General features: G+C 40.1%; 1 long non-coding RNA gene across 1 annotated transcript in view; it reads right to left on the reverse strand.

Moving 5' to 3' along the window:
* Positions 1 to 1,769: 1,769 nt before the first annotated feature.
* Positions 1,770 to 22,565, reverse strand: part of LOC309392349 — a 32,562-nt gene continuing 11,766 nt past the window's right edge. The window contains exon 2 of the long non-coding RNA XR_014175428.1: positions 1,770 to 2,021. This is a non-coding gene — a long non-coding RNA (uncharacterized lncRNA). The remainder of the gene's footprint in view (positions 2,022 to 22,565) is intronic.

Consider the following 22,565-nt stretch of genomic DNA (forward strand, 5'->3'; position numbering starts at 1 on the left):
ACCACAAAGTATACATGTTGACCACCTTTGGAATTTTGTATCTTAAAAAGAAGAAAATATGGAATGCAAACTGTGAACCATTACCTTTTCCCGTCCTGCCGCCCTGGTAGAACTAGACCAACATGTCCAATGGTAAATCATAGTCAGCAGTGTAATCCGGTCATATGTTCCCAACTGCTCTGAAGCAAATCTTATCAAGGGTATAAGGAAGTATCTTAACTAGGGAAGTAACCTAGTTCAAGGGTATAGTTTGTAGATTTCTGTCTATCTTTTTAACAATGTCTTTTCAGGATAGCCCCGGAATTCCTCTCTATATACACCTTCAAGATGCTGTTCACTAGACCCTTAAATATGCTGTCATCCTGTCATACTTTTCACAAATGTAATGTGTCTATGGTTATGTTTATGTACATTGTCTTCTCTTGCTATTGGTGTTCTTCGGGTCACAGTTTTGATTACTATTATCACAAGATCACAGCAACTTATCTTTGACAGGCTATTTTCAAAGTATGAAAGACTTGAATGAAATATAGTAGAGAATAAACAAAGTTTGGACAGGGATCACTGAAAAGCAATCCAAAAAGAACTGAACATTCTCAATGGTTGAAAAATACTGAATATAATAGCAGTCTTTAATTACAAGTAATCCTCAACTTATGAGCACAATTACAACCAGTATTTCCATTGCTAAGTATGGTGCTTAAGTGAGTCACACCCAATTTTATAACCTTTTTGCCATGGCTGTTAAATGAATTACTACAGTTGTTAATTATGTAGTCATTAAGCAAATCCAGCTTCCCCATTGACTTTGCTTGTTCGAAACCAACTGAGCAGGTCACAAATGATGATGACATGATCCCAGGATATTGCAACCATAATCCTCTTTGCCAAGTACCCAAACTTTGATCACATGGCTGTGCAGATGCTACAATGGTCATAAACGTGAGTTTGAGTTGTAAATAACTTTTTTTCAGTACCGCTGAAACCGTTCAGTACCGCTTAGTAAGTCAAAAGTCACTAAATGAATGAATGTAAATTGAAAACTATCTGTACTAAAAAGAAATATACAGCCATGTTTAAAATCAACAAATTGTTGAAGAACCAACAGGTAAATATCTTGTTACATCCTGAAGATGATTGTTTTTTTATCTTCTCTGCCCTAGTGCTCAGTCCTAAATCTGGCTGCATCAGCATCAGATCCAACCTGCCTGTATTTATATTCACGAAACAAGTTTCAAGTAACAGTCCCGCAGGCGTATTATAAGGTTGCCATTAGGACATGTGAAATCTAGAATGTAAGGCCGTGATGGTGAACCTATGGCACGCGTATCAGAGATGGCATGCACAGCCCTCTCTGCTGGCATGTGTGCCGTCGCCTCAGGTCACATTTCCATGGCGTTTCTTTCATGAGCTTCTGTTTCCCTGCAAACGACGAAACAAAAGCTCACGAAAGAAAAAGATCTTACCTCTTCCTGCGCTTCCAGTGTTGGGATGCCCTATCTCCTACCGGCCAGTTGGTCTTCGGGTCTCTGCTGCACGTGCGAGCATGTCTGCGCACTTGTGTGCGTATGTGTGCATGTGCACATTTGCGCATGTGCAGGTTTGTCTGGGCACACACATCTTTCAGTTTGGGCATGCGTATGTGTGCAGTTTGGGCACTTGGTGTCTAAAAGGTTGACCATCACTCATCTAAGGGATAGGCATTTCATGGTTACTTTATGTAAAAGCAATTGAAAAGCACAATGTTAAACATTAAATCAGAAAAAATACAAAGTTCAAAGAGTTTATTCTGTGAAAAATGTGCACCAAGCCAGAATGAAATTTGATGGATAATTATGCATCAACAATCTTTCTTACATTATTATCCCACAATTATTTACTTTATTTAGACATCAAATTCACAGATCATCATGCATACAAAGACAGTCCAAATGAGAGATATCTTATCATTTGCTTTGCCAAGTCCATCTTGAAATTCTAAGATAACTTGCTCTGTCCGATTCTGAGTAAAAGTAAAATATCTAAAAGAGAACAAAAAAGAAGCAACATGAGATGGCTGCCATTTAATGGTAGATGGTTAACACTGTCAGCAAATTTGTCACAGCAATGGGTTTGACACACTTTTGGGGAGTTGCCTATTTTTTTTATGTTTCAACAAACAATCAGAAGATCTGGATTTTATCTCCAAGTTAAAATGTAAGCTGCTGGAAAAGCAATCAATTGACCAACAACTGCAGTGCTGAAGGACACACCAGGAGTAGGGAGGTAAGTGAAGTGAAGCAGGGAAAAGGTCATAAAAACCTTTCCCAAGAAGGGAGGAGAAGGGTGGTGTTTCTTTCTTTGCTTTCTTTCTCTTTATTTCTTTTTCTTCCTTCCTTCCCACACCCCCTTGCTGTCTTATACTTTTTCTACTATCTTTTTTCTTTTTCTATCTGAACTTTTAGTAAAAATATTTTTAATAAATATTAAAAGAGAATCCATTTCCCAGGATTCTCTTCTTGCAGCCTCGAGAAGGAGACTGTTTCAGCCAAATGGTCGAGTTATATTAAAAGGTATAGGTTCCCCTCGCACATATGTACTAGTTGTTCCCAACTCTAGGGGGAGGTGCTCATCTCCGTTTTAAAGCCGAAGAGCCATCGCTGTCCGAAGACATCTCCGTGGTCATGTGGCCGGGCATGGCTAAATGCCGAAGGCGCACGGAATGCTATTATCTTCCCACGAAAGGTGGTTCCTATTTTTCTACTTTATTCTGTGGAAAACGTGCACTTTTCCGTGCTTTCGAATTGCTAGGTTGGCAGAAGCTGGGACAAGTAACGGGAGCTCACTCCGTTATGCGGCACTAGGGATTCAAACCGCTGAACTGCCAACCTTTCTGATTGACAAGCTCAGTGTCTTAGCCACTGAGCCACATCCCTTTTGGAGTTATATTTACCAATGAACAAAAAGGGAGAGCAGCAAGATCGGTGAGATCTGCTGCCCTTCTGCTGACACGATCCCTTGAGGCCTTTTTGAGACTAGGATTCCTGAACCTTGCATTTTCCAGTGGCAGAAGCTGGCAGGAAGATGCTGAGCCCAACAGCAGATTCTCTGCCTTTGTTTGGGAAACTTCCATAGTCAGACAAACACGTCATGGGATCTTTGGGACAGTGTTCAAGAGGCCATTGATGGTATTTTCCAAAGAGCTGTAGTTATATTTCCATAAGGTAAGAAAAATGACCTTTTCAAGGATGTAAAAGTCTCCAATAGCCTATTTCACATTCATCTGAGACCAAACTCTCATCAGGTTTTATCTAGTATATTTCTGAATAGGCATGTGCAAAAAAACAAAGGAAAATAATGTACTCTAAATATATCTTAATAAAGTTCCAAAACAAGCAGTAGTATGGAAAATAAATATAATCTGATATTCATTCTTGGTATTAGCAGACAATGTTGCTGATAATTCATTGAATGCAATACTAATCATGATTTTATATAAGCATGTCACATTAGGAATTAGCAATATATATATATTTAATCTGCAGACAAAAATCTGCAGATTCCAAGTGTTTTAAAAATCTGAATTACATTTATTTTTCACTTTCTACATAGTATACCACAAAAGAAGGAAAGCTTATGAAACTTACTATCAAATGAAGTGGTATGAGTAAGTGATAACACTGTTTGCGAAGTGCACTGCCCTCTTTTATTGAGATAACAATGTTATCTCTTAATAGTTTAAGAGCCACCTTATACAGACATTTCTCAGCAACTTTGGACACTTGGAAATACAGAGCAAACAAGAAGAGATTGTCATTTTACTTCCTCTATTCTGTGCCATTCTCGAACATACCAGAAACAAACCAACTCAACACCTTATGCAGAGACTTGCATAAACTGCATAAGAAGCACTCAAAATTTCACCACATCGAAACTGGTAGAAGATTAAAATGTTAAAGTAAACTGCAGAGGATATAACTTGTATGTCCTCCCTATTATCTGTGTGTCTGAAGACTGGAACTACATTTAGAAAGCGTTTGTTAATATCTAACCCGCATGTGGCTTCTTGTCATTCAAGACCAGTATGTGTCATATCCTAAATTCTCAGTCAGCACAGACTGTCTCTTGGCCTTCTCCTGACATCCCTTCAGGAATTTTAGGAGTCTATCATATCCTTTATCATTCTCCTCAAGGCTAAACACGCTCAGTTTTCATAATTTCTCTTTTATGGACTTACATTTCCAGTCTCTTAATCACCCTCAAAGTTCATTTAGCTTAGTACTGTCCATGCTACACATCAGTTGCTCCCCTGAATTTTGTATCTTGACATCAAGGTCCAAATGTGACATTTTCTGCATGCAAAGCTTATGAGCAGTCACTCAATCTCACTGCTATTCCTGCATAATTCCACGACCATGGAGGACTGTGATAGGGCCACCGGTTACATTCACACATAAAAGCAAATTGAGTACATTGAGAAAACTATGGAATTCTCATTTATCAATCATCATCATCATCATCACAATGATACTACTTCAGCAAAGAAAATACTGTCCATATGAAGAGAAATTAAATGTGGATATAGGTAGTCGTCAATTTACAACCATTAATGGGAACAGAATTATGATTGTTAAATTATCTCGTTCATTAAACGTGACTACACCCAATCTTTTTGCGATCACCATTAAGTGGACACTATAATTGTTAGGTGAACATAGAGGTTGTTAAATGAATGCTACAGTTGTTAAGTGAACCATTTCCCACAATGAGTATTTTTGCCAGAAATCAGAAGTAAACACAAGAAATTGACAATTCCTGATAAAAATTGTTGAAACTTTCTCAGTGCTTTTGTTAACATAAACCTTGCAAAAAGAGACGTTATTTAATTTTCCCTGGGGACCTCATTCATTCCATTTTTCCCTCCTCCCATCCGATCTCAAATACACAGTGAGAAGTAAGCACCAGTAACAAAAGCCTTATTTACTTGTAAACACTTTTATCTTTGAGGGATGAAATCTTAGAAAAACTGAGATAACACAAAAGGAAGGAAGAGTCCCTGTAGATTTTATTCTGCTAGTTGTTGCCAACGATAGGGACAGTGCTCATCTACATTTCAAGGCCGCTGAGCCACTGTTCTTTGAAGTTGTTTCCACGGTTGTGCAGGCAGCATGATGTCATGGAACACTGTTTCTACCCACCAGAGTGGTGCCTATTTATCTACTTGCATTTGATGCTTTTGAACTGCTAGGTGAAAATGGTTGCTCACTTCAGTGCAGGTATTGAACTCGAGAAAAGCCGACAAACCCCGTGCCTTAACCACTGAGCCATCGCATCCCCAGGAGATGGTATGAAAGGCTTTCAGAAATAATGTATCTGCAATTTTTATTTACTATCTTGCTTTTTAAACTGGTTGCTCATTTCCATCACTTCATCTCACATCACAACTGAGTCTCCCTCATTCAGAATAGTCAGCACTGATTGAAAACTCCTCAAAGCTTCATAAAGCCCTACCCAGAAATATTATTGATTCTTTCTGCCACCTTCTGCTTATCAAACACAAACTTCACTACGAAGTTAAATTCTTGAGTATCATAATCAATACGCAAAAGGCACCACTCTAGAACAGTGATGGTGAAAATATGGCACACGTGCCACAGGTGGCATGCGGAGCCATTTGTCAGGGCACGCGAGGCACTGCCTTGTCAGCTGGCCAGCACGCATGCGCGCGCTGGCCAGCTGAGTTCAAAAAGAGCCTCCCGCCCCCAGAGGCCCTCCGGAGGCTTCATGAGCTTCCCTGAAGCCTCTGGAGCGCAAAAAACCAGCCCTATGGGCAAAACAGACGTTCAGGAACGGACTTCCTGTTTGCTCGGAGAGTCGTTTTGAGCACTCTGAAGGCTTCAGGGAAGCCTCTTGAAGGTCCCTGAAGCCTTCGGAGCACTTAAAACGACACTCCGAGCAAATCGGAAGTGACTTCCAGTTTGCTCGGAGGGTCGTTTTGTCTGCTTCGGAGGCTTCAGGGAAGCCTCCTGAAGGTCCCTGAAGCCTCCGGAGGGCTTCCGGGGAGGCGGGGGAGGATGTTTTCGCCCTCCCCATGCTTCTATAAAGCCTCTGGAGCCTGGGAGGGCGAAAAAAGCATGCAAAAATGGGGGGGGCGCATTGCATTATGGGTGCGGCACGCCTGCACACGACCCCCCTGCGCTCCCCCCACTTATGGCACGCAAGCCAAAAAAAGGTTCGCCATCGCTGCTCTAGAACAACTCCTTCAAAGATTATGACTTGCTGATGTCCACACAACCTACGTTTCCTAAAATATGGCAGGCAGATTATAAAAGTTGGTAAAAGTTTCCAGAGGTAAACCTGTCTGCCACCAATCTTTGCCTTGGGAAAGCAAAACGTCTCATAAAAATATTTATGAGCTCTCCCCATTTCCTCATCAACAGAACAGTCTGTCATAAGTAAACAGGTCAGTATTTCCTAAATAATTTTCAAATGATCTGTTTATCTTTTACAAAATTGTACTTCATAAGCTATGACGGTTCCTATTTATGGGAATGGATATGACAAGGAAACAGAACTCTGAAGTAACAAACCTGATTTCACTTGTAAATTTTAACTTTTTAAAAAACTGTTTTTAACCTATACTTTTATTCGTGTATTTACGTGGTTTTATTATGCAGTTGTAAACTGTCGAAAGTCACTTAGGTGATGTGGGCATTGTAGAAAATCAATAAACAACTAAAAATAAATTCCCAAGCAAAGTTCATGTTGAAGCTTCCTTTTGTCAAACACAAGGTTATTATACAAACCCCTTCCAATCAACACCTTGCAGATGTCTTCTCTCTATAATTGGCTATTGGTCTAAGCAATTAAGGAAAGCCTTCCTTTTGCATGGATTTATTATTTCTCTGGATTATTTGCTTTGCTGTCATGATGGAAATTGAACAGGTGAAAGACTTGCCTTGAACATTTCTTCCTTTGGTTGATTAAAAGGTGATTTACAAGAACAATTCTGCAATCCCCTGGACAGAAATAATATTCAGCACAGAATTCCTGGATCAATATGCATACAATATGCATACACGAGTCAGGCAGGTTTTCCTATTGACGCTAATAAGAATCATTTCCAAACAAGCTTGCATATGATTGGGTTTAACAACCATTAAGAAAAGAAAAATTAATTCAGAAAGAACTTAACCGCAGAACATGTTGCTGATTCAAGCAGTCACTGTAAACAGAGCCATGGAGACACTTTTTATTATGGCGTTTCTCTGGTCAGAGAAGAGGATTGCTTGTGGTTTCTCCCAAGCAGAGGATTTATTTACAGGCTAGACTTTAACCATTTAATAGAATGAGAAAGCAAAAGAGAGAAACAGGGCACTTCATCAGACTGTGCATTCAATACCCAAGGGATTTGAACCATGGCTATAAGTGGGCTAGAATTTCATCCCATGAAATTATGTGCAACAATATATCTCTGCTCACTTTACTGTCCTCTTCCCACCCATGCTGCCGAAGGGAGTCAGAGATAACACTGATTAAGCAGTATTAAGCATCTGAGTGGCCATAAAAACTTATTACTGCTGTTGTTCTTTAAGCTAAATGAGGTTTGGGAATACAGACTGATTACAGATGAATTGTTGGTTTCAGCAAGGCTGAGCAGAACTACATTAGCCATGGTAATAAATGTAATGATATGCAATGCTTCCTTCAACGCCCCTTTAATTCTGAACTTCAAGAAGAAATTCCGATTGGAAATTGGCATTATCTTTGTTAAATAACACTTAATTGCACATGCAAGAAAAGCTCTCCAAGCCTTGCATTCACAGCTAATTTATCAACCGAGCAGATGGATGCAGGGAGAACAATGCAGCTAGTTATGAAATTATAAACTAAGCTGGAATTCTCTGAAGTATTTAATTTCAGTTATACCGTTTGTTGGCCAAAGAAATCAAGCTGTTCAGACAAAAGACAAATGCATGACCTATTTATTTGTGCTAAGGACCACAGAGCAGGCCACTAAGGCATACTAAGCACCCCTGAACTGAGGTAGCACAACCTCCTGTGCACAAACAACCTAGGATGGGAAACATCTGAAGAATCTCTTCATACATTTGCCAAACCTATGCTCTCTAGACATGTTGGATCACAACTTGCCAGATCATTGACCAAGATGGCTGGAAAGGTTTACAGCACAGTCTATGGAGATTCCTAATCATCCAGGTCTCATGGCTGTCCCAACGGTGCTTTTCAAAAGGCAACTGGGCTTTCTTGTTTTTATCCTTGAAAGCATTTTTCTTCTCATCTAAGAAGCTTATTTAGTTCTTCATAGCTCAATGCGTTTGAAGTATATCAAATTAAAGACCAATGCATTTCTTCTGCACCTAATAATGTGAAATGAAAAAATAAATGGGAAGGCTATATTATCATCCTTAGTTCTTATTTCTTTCTAGCTTGCTGCTGTGTTATTATCCTTATTTTTTTATTTCTTTCTAACTTACTGCTTTTTTGTTGTTTGTTATCTTAAATGTAATGAGGTCCCAAAACATGAAGTGTTCTTGATTTTAAAAAATGAGAAGGCATCTAACATCAAGCATATGGGAGGGGGGGATCAAGAGAGGTACTCTATCACTGCAACAGAGCATTTGTTTCGAATCTGGGTGTATTCCGTGCCGGAAATCCCAACTAGCATGTTCATGACTAAGAATTCTGAGCACTGAACATGATCACACGTATGGAAGGTGTTCAGGTTGACTTACATCCATTTAAAGTTCAGATGGACCTGGGCTACTTACGACCTAGATTTGAAGTTTCAATAGTTTCCCCCCCCCCCCCCGGACATGTGACTAAATGTTGGCACTTGGCAACTGGACCACATTTACAGCCTTTTACAGCTTCTTGTAGTCATGTGATTGCATTTTATGATGTGCTTTACAGAAACCTGGTCTTTACTTCTGCTTTTTGGCAAAAGCACACCCATGGTGAGCCACTGGTTCACTTAAAAACTACAGTGTTTGCTGAACGATCCCCACAGAAAAGAACAAAATCAGGTGGTCACATCACTAACCAGACTTACAACCAACATGACTTGTGACTAACATGACTTGTGAGCAGAATGCCCAGGCTCAATTATGGTCATCAATTGAGGGGTACCTATTATGCTATGTTATGAGTTACCTTGATTTTCAAAGAAAGATGTAATTCAAAGCAATAGATGTCCTGTAAGTATTGCGAAGATAATGTTGACTGAGGCTCAGGTTCATTTTCAATACATTTGCAGCTCTATACATTTCAAAACATTTGCTACTGTGTTTCCCCAAAAATAAGACAGGGTCTTATTTTCTTTTGCCCCACGAAATATGGCCTTGGGCTTATTATAGGGGAGGGCTTATTATTTTCTGGGGCAGGTGAGAAGCGAGGTGCACCTTTTATCTTTCCAGCTCTGTCGCGTTCCTCACCATTGTGCTTAGGGAAGCAGCTGGTAAAAAAAAAAACCCTTCTCGCGAGTTCAATCAAACATCTTGAAATCACGAGAAGGGTTTTTTTTTAACCAGGGGCTTCCTTGAACACAATGGCGAGGAACGCGACGGAGCTGGAAAGGTAAGAGGCGTGCCTCGCTTTTCTCCCACCTGCCACCCCTCGTTAAAGGGACAGTGGGGAAGGGAACCAGGCAGGCTGCCTTTACCATTGGGGCGAGGTGGGCGGTGTTGGGCCACAAGGCGCGCCTCTTACCTTTCCAGCTCTATCGCATTCCTCGCCATTGTGTTAAGGGAAGCCCCTGGTTAAAAAAAAACCCTTCTCGCGATTTCAAGATGTTTGATTGAACTCGCGAGAAGGGTTTTTTTTTACCAGCCGCTTCCCTGAGCACAAAAGTGAGGAATGCAAGGAAGGGAACCAGACAGGCTGCCTTTACCATTGGGGTGGGTGGTGTTTTTTTGCATGAGAAGGAACAGGTGGGAGGGGGTGATCACATTACTGGCCTGCCGCAGGCTCTTTTTGAACGGGAGGAAGGGCGGGGGGTGAAGCACTTTGCTTTGCCTGCTGCTGTTTTGCAGCGAGCCCTCTTTTTGCCTCGCAAGCTGTACCAGTAGTAACAGTGGTAATGGTGGGGACCGGTTGTGCATGCACTTAAATAGTTGGGGGCGGGCTTATTTTCAGGGAAGGGCTTATTATGGCACATGCTCTGATAAGCCCAATTGGGCTTGTTAGCAGGGCATGTCTTATTTTTGGGGAAACACGGTAGGAAACAACTGACAACGGGACATGGCCCAAAAAATGTAGCTTTGCATGATTTACATACAGTCCTGTTCAAAATTAAATCAAATTAGAATAGCAATAAAGATTAGGGGACTGGAGATTAAAACATATAAAGAATGGTTGCTGGAATAATGCACACGTCTAGTTTAATGAAAAGAAAGACTAGGGGTGACATGATAGCAGTGTTCCAATATCTCAGGGGTTGCCCCAACGCATCTGAGGGCAGGACAAGAAACAATGGATTGAAACTAATCAAGTAGAGAAGCAACCTAGAACTAAGGAGAAATTTCCTGACAGTTAGGACAATTAATCAGTGGAACAACTTGCCTGGAAGTTTTTAAGAACAAATTGGACAACCATTTGTCTAAAATGGTATAGGATTTCTTGCTTGAGCAGGGGGTTCAGAGGTAGGTTCCTACCGGTTCGGCTGAACCGGTAGTGGTATGTCGGCCTGGGTCGCTGGAACCGGCAGCAACCCAGGACTGCCACGCCCCTGAACTGGTTCTCAGATCAATGGCGCTATCTTGTTTTTAAGTTCTGCGCAAACGCAGAACAATTTTAATTGAACTGTGTATGTGCGTATAGCACGCATCCAGTGTGCGCACAAGCAAACTGGCAGTAAAGCTGTCTGGAACCCACCCCTGATGGGATTGGACTAGAAGATCTCTAAGGTCCCTTCCAACTCTGTTATTCTATCTGGTCTGTCTGAAATTAAATACAATTTCAAATAAGCTAGAAAGGAGCTTATTTTTTCCTTCTCTGCTAAAATATATTCACCGATTCAAATAGCCATGAAACATTTTGCAACTAAATCACCTAGTTGAATTCAAAAGTGGGATTTTACCATGTGACATACTGTATATCCTACCAACAATAGCTAATGTAACAGCTGCTGCACACATTCTGCTCAACATGTCTATGGCAATCATGGCACGGAATTCACATTTACTTTTCACAAAACTGCTATGATTCACAAGGGATGGGATTAGAGTTTTCAGAATTTCTAGCCAAGATCAAGCAGGTATGAAGCTCTATATTGTAAAGATATCAAGGAAGGTTGTTATGATATACAGGCATGTTGTGATCAAGAGGACATCTTCCCGAGCCTATCCTAGAACACTGTATTTTATTAAATAACCAGAATAATTTTGGCATTAGCTTTCCTTACAGGATAAATTAAACATTGATGTTTAACCTTTAAATAAGTATACTAATTTATCGCATGTGCATGGCTCCTACCTAGTACTGACTGGGTTGAGAAAACCACAGGCAGCAAATGGCACTCAGCAACCGTTCTTGTTAGTAGGCTGCTAAAACAGTCTTTCTTGTTGAGTGATATAAGAGCCTATTTGCAGCTTGACCACGTCTCAAGATGAATTAGCAATAAGATGAGAAGCAGGCAGTGGAACACTTTCAGAATATACATCAGTTGCCAAATCATTATCCACGAGAAATGCGGCCTTTAGATTGTTAATATAAATACAAAATTGAAACCAGAAGTCTTCTTTTTACGTCTGATAGACAAAGAACTTGATTTGGAACTTTGTTATTATACAGCATGTGTTGACAGTAATGCAGATCATATATTCCACAAAGGTGGAAAGATACACTAATTCCCATAATGGAAAAGTGGAGGACAAAGGTAATGAAGTTAGTGGAGATGGTGAAAGTGTTTTAATTAAAGAGAAAAATTTATCTCGTTTTGTTTCTACTTGGAAATCCCTTCTGGATTTTTTGCTTGAAACTGAAAGAAATAAAACACTGAAGTTTTGATGAATGTAATGATTTTGTTATAGAAATGGCTTAAAATGTGAAAAGGTTGAGGGTTTTGTTTTGTATTCTACACTGAACACACTTGGGAATTAACACTTTATTTGTCTCTTTTTGTACTTTTTTCTTTTAGTTTCCTAACTTCTGCTTTTTCTATATTTTTATTTTATAGTAATACTTAAGAAAAATTATACATAAAAAGAAAAATGTGGTTTTTGATTGAACCCCATTGTTCACTACTTTGTGTGCTTAACACCTTGGATTTGCAGCTTCTCTGTGTCATCTCTCTCTCTCTCTCTCTCTCTCTCTCTCTCTCTCTCTCCTATCTATCTATCTATCTATCTATCTATCTATCTATCTATCTATCTATATTTGTGTTGTATCTGTGCTGATAAATAAATATTTATTTATCAGCACAAATACAACACAAATATAAAAAGGCAACATTAAAAATATGGTTTTCTGCCTGGATGGTCTCCTGCAGTGAGCCGATAGACAGAAAGGGGGATTAGTGAGTTCCCTCCCATATTTGGGCATACCAGGAGTTGTAACACATATACATATACATTATACATATACATTATACATATACATACATACATACATACATACATACATACATACATACATACATACATATATATATATATATATATATATATATATTCCATATATATATATTCCTATAAGACAAAAGAGCTTCAGAAGTAACTGAAATGTGACTTATCCCTTGAAGAAGCAGAATGAAAACTGGTGTCTTTATTCAGAAGACAATTCTATTTTTAAAGTTTAATCCTTAATTTGATTCTTGTACATACTTTCAGAGGGCCAGGAAAAGTTTCACACATACTAGATGCACTATATTTTATTGAAAAAACACAATTTATTTTAATAAGCATACATATTTTCTTTCCATGTATCTTGCTCATCAGGGTAGCAGTGTTCAGATGAAAATTCTAACTTGTCACAAACTAGAAATAGAAGTTCCTGTTCTCATCATATATGCATAAAGAAAAGTATAAAAAGAAGAAAAGCAACAAATATTTTAGTTTATAATTAAAGGCAACCATAGCCCAAAACCTCTTCTTAGCATTATAAACTATATGAAGAGCTTGACTTGTACATTTGCAGATAGTCCTCATTTAGTAGCTTCATGAGATTGCTTCATTTAGTGACTTTTCAGTTATAATGATAGTAAAAAGCAACTTTATGACCAACCTCACACTTACAACATTTGAAGGTCTATAAAGCAAAGGAAAACAAAAGTAAGATCATAAGCACAGACATGGTTCCATTAGTGAACCTTGCTTAATGACTGAGTTGCCAGTCTCAACTGTGGTTGCTAAACAAGGATTATCTCTATAATATAGCCCTTATTCAAAACAATAACTATCAGCTCTGCTCGCATTAAATTTTCAGAGTGGATTATTTTAAACTAGTGTAATAGGATGACTGAAGCAAAGTCACTTGAAAAATACAATATATTTCTTTGCTTTTTTATGTAGTCCAAAGCAAATAATATTCTCTTCTATTCTGCTTCCAGTTCTAATATAACAGCCTTTAATTATGTAATTAGCAGCACAGAATCATCCTGAATAGCTATGTTTTTAATCGTTAATTCTTGCTTGAGATAATGACCACTTCAAACTAAAACCACCACAGTGAAAGCAAAAATGTGTACAGCCCGTTAAGTATATTTCAACTATTATGGTTTGAAAACCACTTGTGGTAAACAATATATAGGAAATGAGAAACAATGTGGTTTAGGAGTATCAGAAGCAACACCGCAAACTAATATAGGAAATGAGGTAAAACTAAAAGCACGTTAAGATTCCATACAAGGGTGGAAAAAAAACCGCCTATGAACCTGATGCCATCTTGCCTTTCAAAGTTCAAGGATGTTTTAATATCCCTGTAAGATTTAACAGGTTTTTAACTTATTTCAGTAAATTCTGGGCTTCAAACTTGACATGGGAGGACTGATTCCATGGAAGGAAAATTGTGAAAATAGGAATAAAAAACCCCAATTGGATTACATTCTGAGTCAAATCCATGGATATTTGTAACAGGATCTGCAGTTCTTTGGTCATCTCAGACCACCTCACATAGGGGGTTGGACCCGAAGACCTCTAAGGTCCCTTCCAATTCTGTTATTCTATTCTATTTTATCTTCACTGTTATGATTTCTAAAATAATCAATATTTAAGGTAAGAAAATTGATTTTTTTCTCATTCCACCTAGCCCCAAAATGAAGTTATATATGTTTCTAAGAGCAGAATAATTATTAGCTTCTGAACATGTTTATATTGACTATCATTGTAGAAATATAAAACAAAACTGTTAGTCACTCTAGTCTAGTCCTTTTCTTAATTCGTCTCTCTCAGCCACAAAAAACATTTATAAATACTGTTAAATGTTATGATAAATATTTAATATCTAAAACTCATGACAAAGAACTGGAACTTTAATGCCAGCATAATTTTAAAAGATATTCCTCTTATTTGCAAAATTTACAAGAACAATCTAAAGGTAATATAAATGATTCCAGTTAATAATACCATCCAATCTGTTCAGTACAGCTAAGTCAGGTGGCTTTATTTTCTACAATTTTCATTTTTTAAGGCCACAATTTTATTTCATTCAGTTTCTACAGCCAATTCCAAATTACTTAACAAAATTCCATCAGGAGAATTGGCATATTGATGAATAGTTTTCTTTTAAGCCACATGTTTTTTGTATGCAATTTGATTTATTATACATGTTTTGTAAGCACTTTCTCTAATGTATGCACACAGTTGTGTGCTCACTATTTGAGTGGAAAACTGTGATGCAAAATAAGAAACAAATGAGAAAACTGGAATGAATTAGGTTTTGTTTCATGCATTTATCTAGAATGTGCACATTTCTTTCCAAACCTAATTAAGGCACACAAAAAAAACACATCATGAGCTTACTTATACATTAAAGGTACAAAGCAAAAAGAGAGAAGGGTCTAATTCTAATGTAGTCAGCCTTATTATTTCAGACTCCATTTTACAAGGAACTCAAAAAACAACATACCCAGGCTGAAATCATATTGTACATACATTTACAAGAATTTCAATCATTAGGAATCTTATCCCACCTCATTTAATGTACAGTTGAAATTATAATCCATTTGCTTATTTTAAATACATCATGAATAAGCAAATTCCCCACTATTTTAATTTGGTCAGTGAAGAACAGCATCCAGGGACTCACAACTACATTGGCTACAGTAAATAACTTCACATATTGTGCTAAGCGATCATTTCACCTGGCTTACAGCAGGGATGAGCAATTTGGATCTCTGGAGGCTGCACTGTACATTTTGGATAGCCACCAGCCATTACAGAGGATGATGATACAAAATAAGCAGCATTCACTTTGATTTATTTGTGTAAATCCCTGGTAGTCTCAAGTCCCCAGTGACCTCTGAGAAGGATTACTTTCATCCACCTCTCTGCCTCCAGGCTTCCAGAAGAGACAAGCTTAGAAGACAAGCATATCAATTTCACTACTAAATTTTGGTTTCTCCAGGTATTGACAAGAGTTTCCAACAATCCCGACTTTCAACAATATGAACCAGAAATTGAGGAGTCTGTAAAAAAGACAAAGCACCAACAGATGCTCACAAATAATGGTAAAGGAGCAATATTATATCCATTTATAAATACCAAATAATATTTCTACACAAGGAAGAAAAACAAAAATGCATGTAATTCTATTAAAAAAGGATTAAATGTGTGCTTCACAGACAAGATCCCGGTTCATAGCATAAAAAGTATATGGTGAGTGAAACAAGAATTGAAAATTTACCATCCTTCAGGATCTTCAATTCGTTATATGCTTGAAAGAAGTCCATTTATATGCTTGGAACAAATCCAGATCTGCTTTGTCTTCCTTCATTATCCCATTTCTCTGCTGTAGGTCAGATTGATATGCTTTGTCTTCCTTCATTATCCCATTTCTCTGCTGTAGGTCTAGGGAAAAGGGCTGACTTGTTTTAGGTTAATAATAGCTGTGATATAGATCTGCAAAACAGCTATCTTTAGAATACCACGTAGAGTTCCACCTTTCCATCAGGCATAAGTGCTTGAATATATCTATATGTCCAGGCATGAATTCATCTAACAGAAAATCAACCAGAGAAAAACAAAGATATTGGGAAGGGCTTTTCTTAATACAAGTAGCTGGAAATATGAAAATTATTAAATTGTACATAGATCAGATGGAGAAAAGTTGTAATACTAAACTAAGTTAATTTTAATTTTTAATTTAATTTAATGCTTCTAGACCGCCCCCTCTCCCGAAAGGGACTCAGGGCGGTGTACAGTTCATACAAAATATAACAAGATACAATAAAATTAAATATGTACAGTTGACAGTTGACATGGAGGAGGTTAAAATGCCGTTAAAAGAACTGTACAAAGCAGATATAAAATAAATTCAAACCCCTAAAAACAAAAACAGTAAATTAAAAAACCCCTAAAATAACCAGATATAATACGTTTGCCAGGAGGGACAGTTGAATTATGCCAGGCCTGCTAATCGGAACAGGTGAGTCTTCAGTTTTTGCCGGAAGGAGCGGAGGTCAGAAGTGGTTCTAATGTCGGGGGGGAGGTCATTCCAGAGGGTTGGGCCCATCACAGAGAAGGCCCTACTCCTCGGTGTCGCCCGCCGGCATTGTCCAGTGGATGGCACCAGGAGAAGTCCCTCCCTGTGTGAGCGTATTGGCCGCAGTGATGTATGTGGGAGGATGCGATCCCGCAAGTAACTAGGTCCCGTGCCATGGAGCGCTTTAAAGATGGTAATCAGCACCTTGAAACGCACCCGGAAAACCACAGGTAGCCAATGCAGCTCGCGCAGGAGAGGTGTTACGTGGGAGTACCTCGTACTCCCCATCACAGCCCGCGTGGCTGCATTCTGAACTAACTGCAGTCTCCGGGCGCGTCCCAAGGGCAGCCCCATGTAGAGAGCGTTGCAGTAATCCAGGCGGGACATCACCAGCGCATGAGTGACCGTGCGTAGGGCATCCCGGTCCAGTAGGGGGCGCAATTGGCGCACCAGGCGAACCTGGTGGAACGCCCCCCTTGCCACGGCTGCCACATGGTCATCCATTGACAGCCGGGCATCAAGGAGGACGCCCAAATTGCGCGCCCGTTCCACAGGGGGCAATTGCTCGCCCCCTATGGCCAGCGATGGGATCAGCTGGCTGAACCGAGGTGCCTGTAGCCACAGCCACTCAGTCTTGGAGGGGTTGAGTTTAAGTCTGTTGTCCCCCATCCAGACCCCGACGGCCTCCAAACACCGGGACATCACTTCGACAGCCTCGTTGGGGTGGTTTGGAGTTGAAATATACAGCTGAGTATCATCAGCGTAGAGGTGATACTCAACCCCAAAACCACGGATGATCTCACCCAGCGACTTCACATGTGTTGAACAGGAGAGGCGAGAGGACCGACCCGTGGCACCCCACAAGTGAGTGGCCTCGGGGTCGACCTCTGTCCCCCTGTCAACACACATTGCCTCCGGTTGACAAGCAGTGAGATTATTTTTACGTAATATATTAACTTAGGGAAACAAACTAAAACATGTTGACAGCCACATGTTTTGATGGCTTTAAAACGGATTAGATTACACAAAGGCCTAATTCCCACAGGGAAGTCTAGTGAAGTTTCATCACAAAATGCTCAAACTAGAAAATGCTTAGAGTGGAATATGACGGTTAGAATGGAACATTCGAAAACATAGTTTTTGCATAGCGAGGGTTCTTAAGATCAAATGATTTACCATGGGGGAGGGGATCTCTCAATGTAGAAAATTGAAGTTTCCATGTAACACTCTACAATTTATAGTTAAAAAGATATATGGCAGTCACCTTCCTCTGACGGGCCAAAGTGAATACCTGTCAGCCTCTATATCGCTTTGCTTGCTATCGACTGCCATAGTAACAGGGAGGGAGAGGGTTTGTTATTTGGGAGGGAAATTGTGCTGGAGGAGATATCTCTAAATGAAGAGGGAGTTATGTTCTCACCATCTTCTGCGCATGCTGAATGGTCCTGTTTAGGTTTCGTCAGGATCAACCATCTCTACATACCAGATGGATGAGGTCTCCTAAAGATGCACCCCACATGACACCCTTGAGGGCTAAAGATCGGATTTTTAGCTTGGGGTTGTTGGGGGGGGGGAAGAGATTTGGGTAAACTTTTGATATGTACAATTTCACGCCTTTTAGCCTCAGATCTTGCTTTACTTGCGATGCTATCACTTCATATTCAGTAAAAGTATCTTTTCTCTAAAAATAATGGAGTTGGGGGTTTCCTGTTTTGAATTTTGAAGGAGGTACGTCTGACAATACCCCTTTCTTATTGTAGCTCTTGAATCCTAAAATCTGAAAGTTTTCCCCCCCCCAAAGATAAGGTTTGTAACTCTGGATATGTTACATTTAAATGGCACATAAAAGAACAATACAAAATAGAACTGAATACTTCTGAGCATGTTGTTGCTTTTTTTGCAACCTAAAGGAAAAATGAAAAAGTATGATACAAAGATTTGCAGAAGTTTGCTTTGTAACCCTTAATCTTTGTTCGGCATTATGTGCAAACAAGTTCCTATTTTAGGGAGAAGAATTCTAATCTAACAGCTTGGTGCACAGTACAGTAATTACATCAGAACAAGCTTTGTATGCAAGCTCATCAGTTATTGGAAAGCACCAATCTTTTGCATAAAACACTAGAGGGGAGAAAAAGTACATTATGAAGATATTAATAGTATTTGCTTTTGAATAATCTCAACAGTTAATTGCTCTTAATAATCGGGAGAGGAAAGAGCAAGGAAAATTACAGTGGATTGCAAACCTTTTTTGCTCTGAGACCAAACTGGTTTTAAAGTAGCATGCCATGGATCACCTTCCAACAAGAAGATAGGATCAGGGCAAAGTAGTGGGTGGAATCAGGAAAAAATTAAATTTGATTAATTATAAATAGTTATGTTGCTTAGTTTAAATACCGTATTTTTGGAGTATAAGACGCACCAAGATTTTGAAGAGGCAAATTTAAAAAAAAAAAGGTTTTGCACTCTGCAGACTTAAAGGGGGCATGCATAGCCTTTAGGAGGCTTCCAGAGTGCTCCTGGGGGCTGAGGGGGCAAAAACGAAGAAAAAATGGCATGTTTTTCACTTATTTTTGCCCTCCCCAGCCCCCAGGAGCACTCTGGAAGCCTCCTAAAGGCTATGCACAGCCATTTTTGCAAAGGGGGCGGGTTTTCAGGAGGCCAAAATTGCTGTATTTGCATTTTTAAGACACACCCAGATTTTCACCCTCTTTTCTGAAGGAAAAAGGTGCATCTTATACTCCGGAAAATATGGTAAGTGCAGTTAATATGATTATTCTCCACTAGTAAACAACTTTTGTCACAGTAAAAACTGCCATTGAAGGATGCATTTCTGAGCTAAAGGAAGTGTTTATGGGAAACAGAAAAACTACTTCCTCTAGCCTCTGAATGCTGCAGGGGGCATCTTCAGAATGGTCCAAAGTCAACATTCTACAGAGAGGGCTGCTCACACACAATGAGGATGGCATTGGTCCAGTCTTATATACAGAGGAAGAATATATTTCGATCTACAATTTCTTATTTGGAAAAGAAAAAAGCCCCCCAATTTTCCATTAGGCATTTGGAATGGAAGCATCTAGGAAAAGTTGCATAGAAGAAAGCAAATCCAAATATTGAAATAACAACTAAACAGAAGGGAATGATGAGTTACCAGGTGGGAGGTCCAATGGAATAACATATCTTAAAGGTGAGGCTCCCAATCCCCACCCCCCCAAGGTATCTCATGCTCCACTTAATGAATTGTGTGGTCACTTAATGACAATGGGGAGAGCATAAATGGGTATTGTTAAGTTAGGTGATCATGTAGACACCTTGCTTAATGACCATCACGACCAGAGATCATAATGGGCAGGATACATTATGGTCATTAGTTGAATACTACCTGTATCCTTATGTATATCCAAAGGGTAGGGTGTGCTACATCAGTGCAACTCTGCTTTTGCCATTGCCTCCCTTAACAGCCCCGTGGGATCTTCTGACCATGGATGCCTGCAGTACAAATTTCACAATGACAGAATTATCCAAATGCCACAACTTGCAAACCTGCATCAGACTTCGCAATGTGTGTGCATAATTAGGGTACAAATGCTTCTCAACTCGCAACCATTCTTTTAGTGACCAAAGTTACAATGGCCCTGAAAAAGCATGACTTGTGACTGGTTCTCACATTTATGATTGTTGCCGCACCCCACCACCCTGGTCGCGTGATCAAAATTTGGGCACTTGGCAACTGGCGAGTTTTATGACACTCACAGTTTTATGACAGTGGCAGCTTCCCAGGATCACATGATCACCAATTGCACCCTTCCTTAACAAAATGGAGAAAGCCAGATTTGCTTAGCAATCACGGGATTCACTTAACAACAATTGTGGCAAAAAGTTGCAAAATTGGATGTGACTAACTTAACAACTGCCTTGCTTAACAACAGAATTCTGATCTCAATAGTGGCTGTAAGCCAAGCTACCTATATTTACATAATGATGTCATGGGTGTGGTCATTTTTATATCCCTGCAATTTGTTTTAGTCATCATTGTTTTACCAAAGATTAATTGGTACATCTACAAACCTTGGGATTCTGCATAAGCCAGCAAATTCCAATTTATGTGTGTGGCTGATCAAACATAGCATGCATTATTCATAGATTTGAATACATTATTGAATGTCCAAATAACCACACAGTAGCCAGGATGTGATGATTATAAATTTTAACATCCGCTTTACACATGCCTAGAATAAGTCTGTAAATCAAGTGGTGGAAGAAACCACAGTGGGCATTTATGCTGGTTACCTTCCCCTGTGCTTCTCTTATCTCTCAGGAGAAAGAGCTACAGAGGAAAAGATTGACTGGAGGCATTGTAATGCTAGAATAATGTAGTTGTGAATCAGACCCAGACTGCATGGAAACACTGAGATGTATTTAAGCATTCTGACATAGGCAAAAACTATATGAAAAGAATGGGTGGGGTGGGATGGGGAGAATGAATATGAAAAGGGAATTGAACAGACATTTTTAACTTTATTGGCCAATTTAAAATATCTAAATTCCTGTCCTGGATATAAAGACATCACATTATTAAAGAAAATCCGTAACCTAAAACAATTCTTTGAATGATGAATTTCTTGAATTCCTGTGAATTACCATCCTTCCCCTCCAATGCTGGGTTCTGTTGCTTTTTCCAACCCTCTCTAAAAATGTCTTAGGACAGGGGTGTCAAACTCGCGGCTCACGGGCCGGATGTGTCATGTGTTGGCACGCCCACCCCATTTTAGCAAAGGGGGGGACAAGCCACGATACGTCACATGACAACAACCTGATGATGCAGGTTTGACACCCCTGTCTTTGGAGAAAGACTGTTGTACTTACTTGAATGGTCGTTCTCAATGCACTGCGTGAGAATCCAAAGGAATGGGTTAATTTCGATCTGGTTGCCTAGAAACGGAATTGAATAAACTTGGCCACGCCTCCCTCTTTCACTTGGCTCGTCAGTTTTTCAATGGAAGGCATGGCAGTTTCAAGAGATGAAAACACACGAGATGTTCTGCTAACTGCAACACCACACACCAACTACGACCCTGGGCCGAAACGTGAATGGGCGGGGAGGGGGGTGGGGGGGACAGAAATTCTAGAGTGAGGCCAATCCCCACAGTCTGGAGAACCCAAGCGTCCGAGGTTGATTGTTCCTATTGGTCGATGGAGTGAGTGAGTCGACCACCAATGGGAATACCAACCTGGGAGTCAGCGGTACCGACAGAAGGGTCAGTAGCCGGAGCCTCAGCCTCCACATCTGGGTTGGCACTACTGCTGCTGCTGAGGCTGCTGCCTGCCCCTATCCTTAAATCCTGATCTGTCTTGGGATCTATCTGATCCCTGATAATAGGATCTCTGGTACTGGGATCCAGTGGACCCCGAGTCCCCCCAAAAGGGCTGCCGGCGGGTGTACGGTTCAGATCTGCGGTCCGCCCGTCTCTGAACAGAGGAAAGTACTTTCTTTTTATCTTTGTTTTCTATCAGAATGGGATCTAGAGCTTCCCAAAAAAGCTTTCTTTTTTTGATTGGGGCTCCCGCCAGGCGCCACTTGCATCACATATCTGCCTGCCAATGGCGGAGCCAGAGAAGACAGCAGGATGTGACCGTTGTAGCCAATGCCCTGGATGCAAATTTTGCCGCCGCCAGGGTAGCATCCGCAGAAAACTCCAAGGCCGCCACCAACTTATTAATGTCTTGGTGAAGGCGCATGTCCTCCAGCGCTAGTCTGGACTGTAACTGCCTAAGCCATACCAAGGAAGTCCTATCGAAAAAGGATGCGGCTGTAGATGCGCGAATCGCCCAGGCAGCCGCCTGGTGTGATTTGGGAAGGTTTGCTCCGCCTTGCAGTCCTCTGCCTTCAATCCCTCAGATGCGTCTGATGGGACAATGGCAGGTGAGGT

The sequence above is a fragment of the Natrix helvetica genome (genome assembly GCF_964273705.1).
Source record: "Natrix helvetica genome assembly, chromosome: 5".
Lineage (NCBI taxonomy): Eukaryota > Metazoa > Chordata > Lepidosauria > Squamata > Natricidae > Natrix > Natrix helvetica.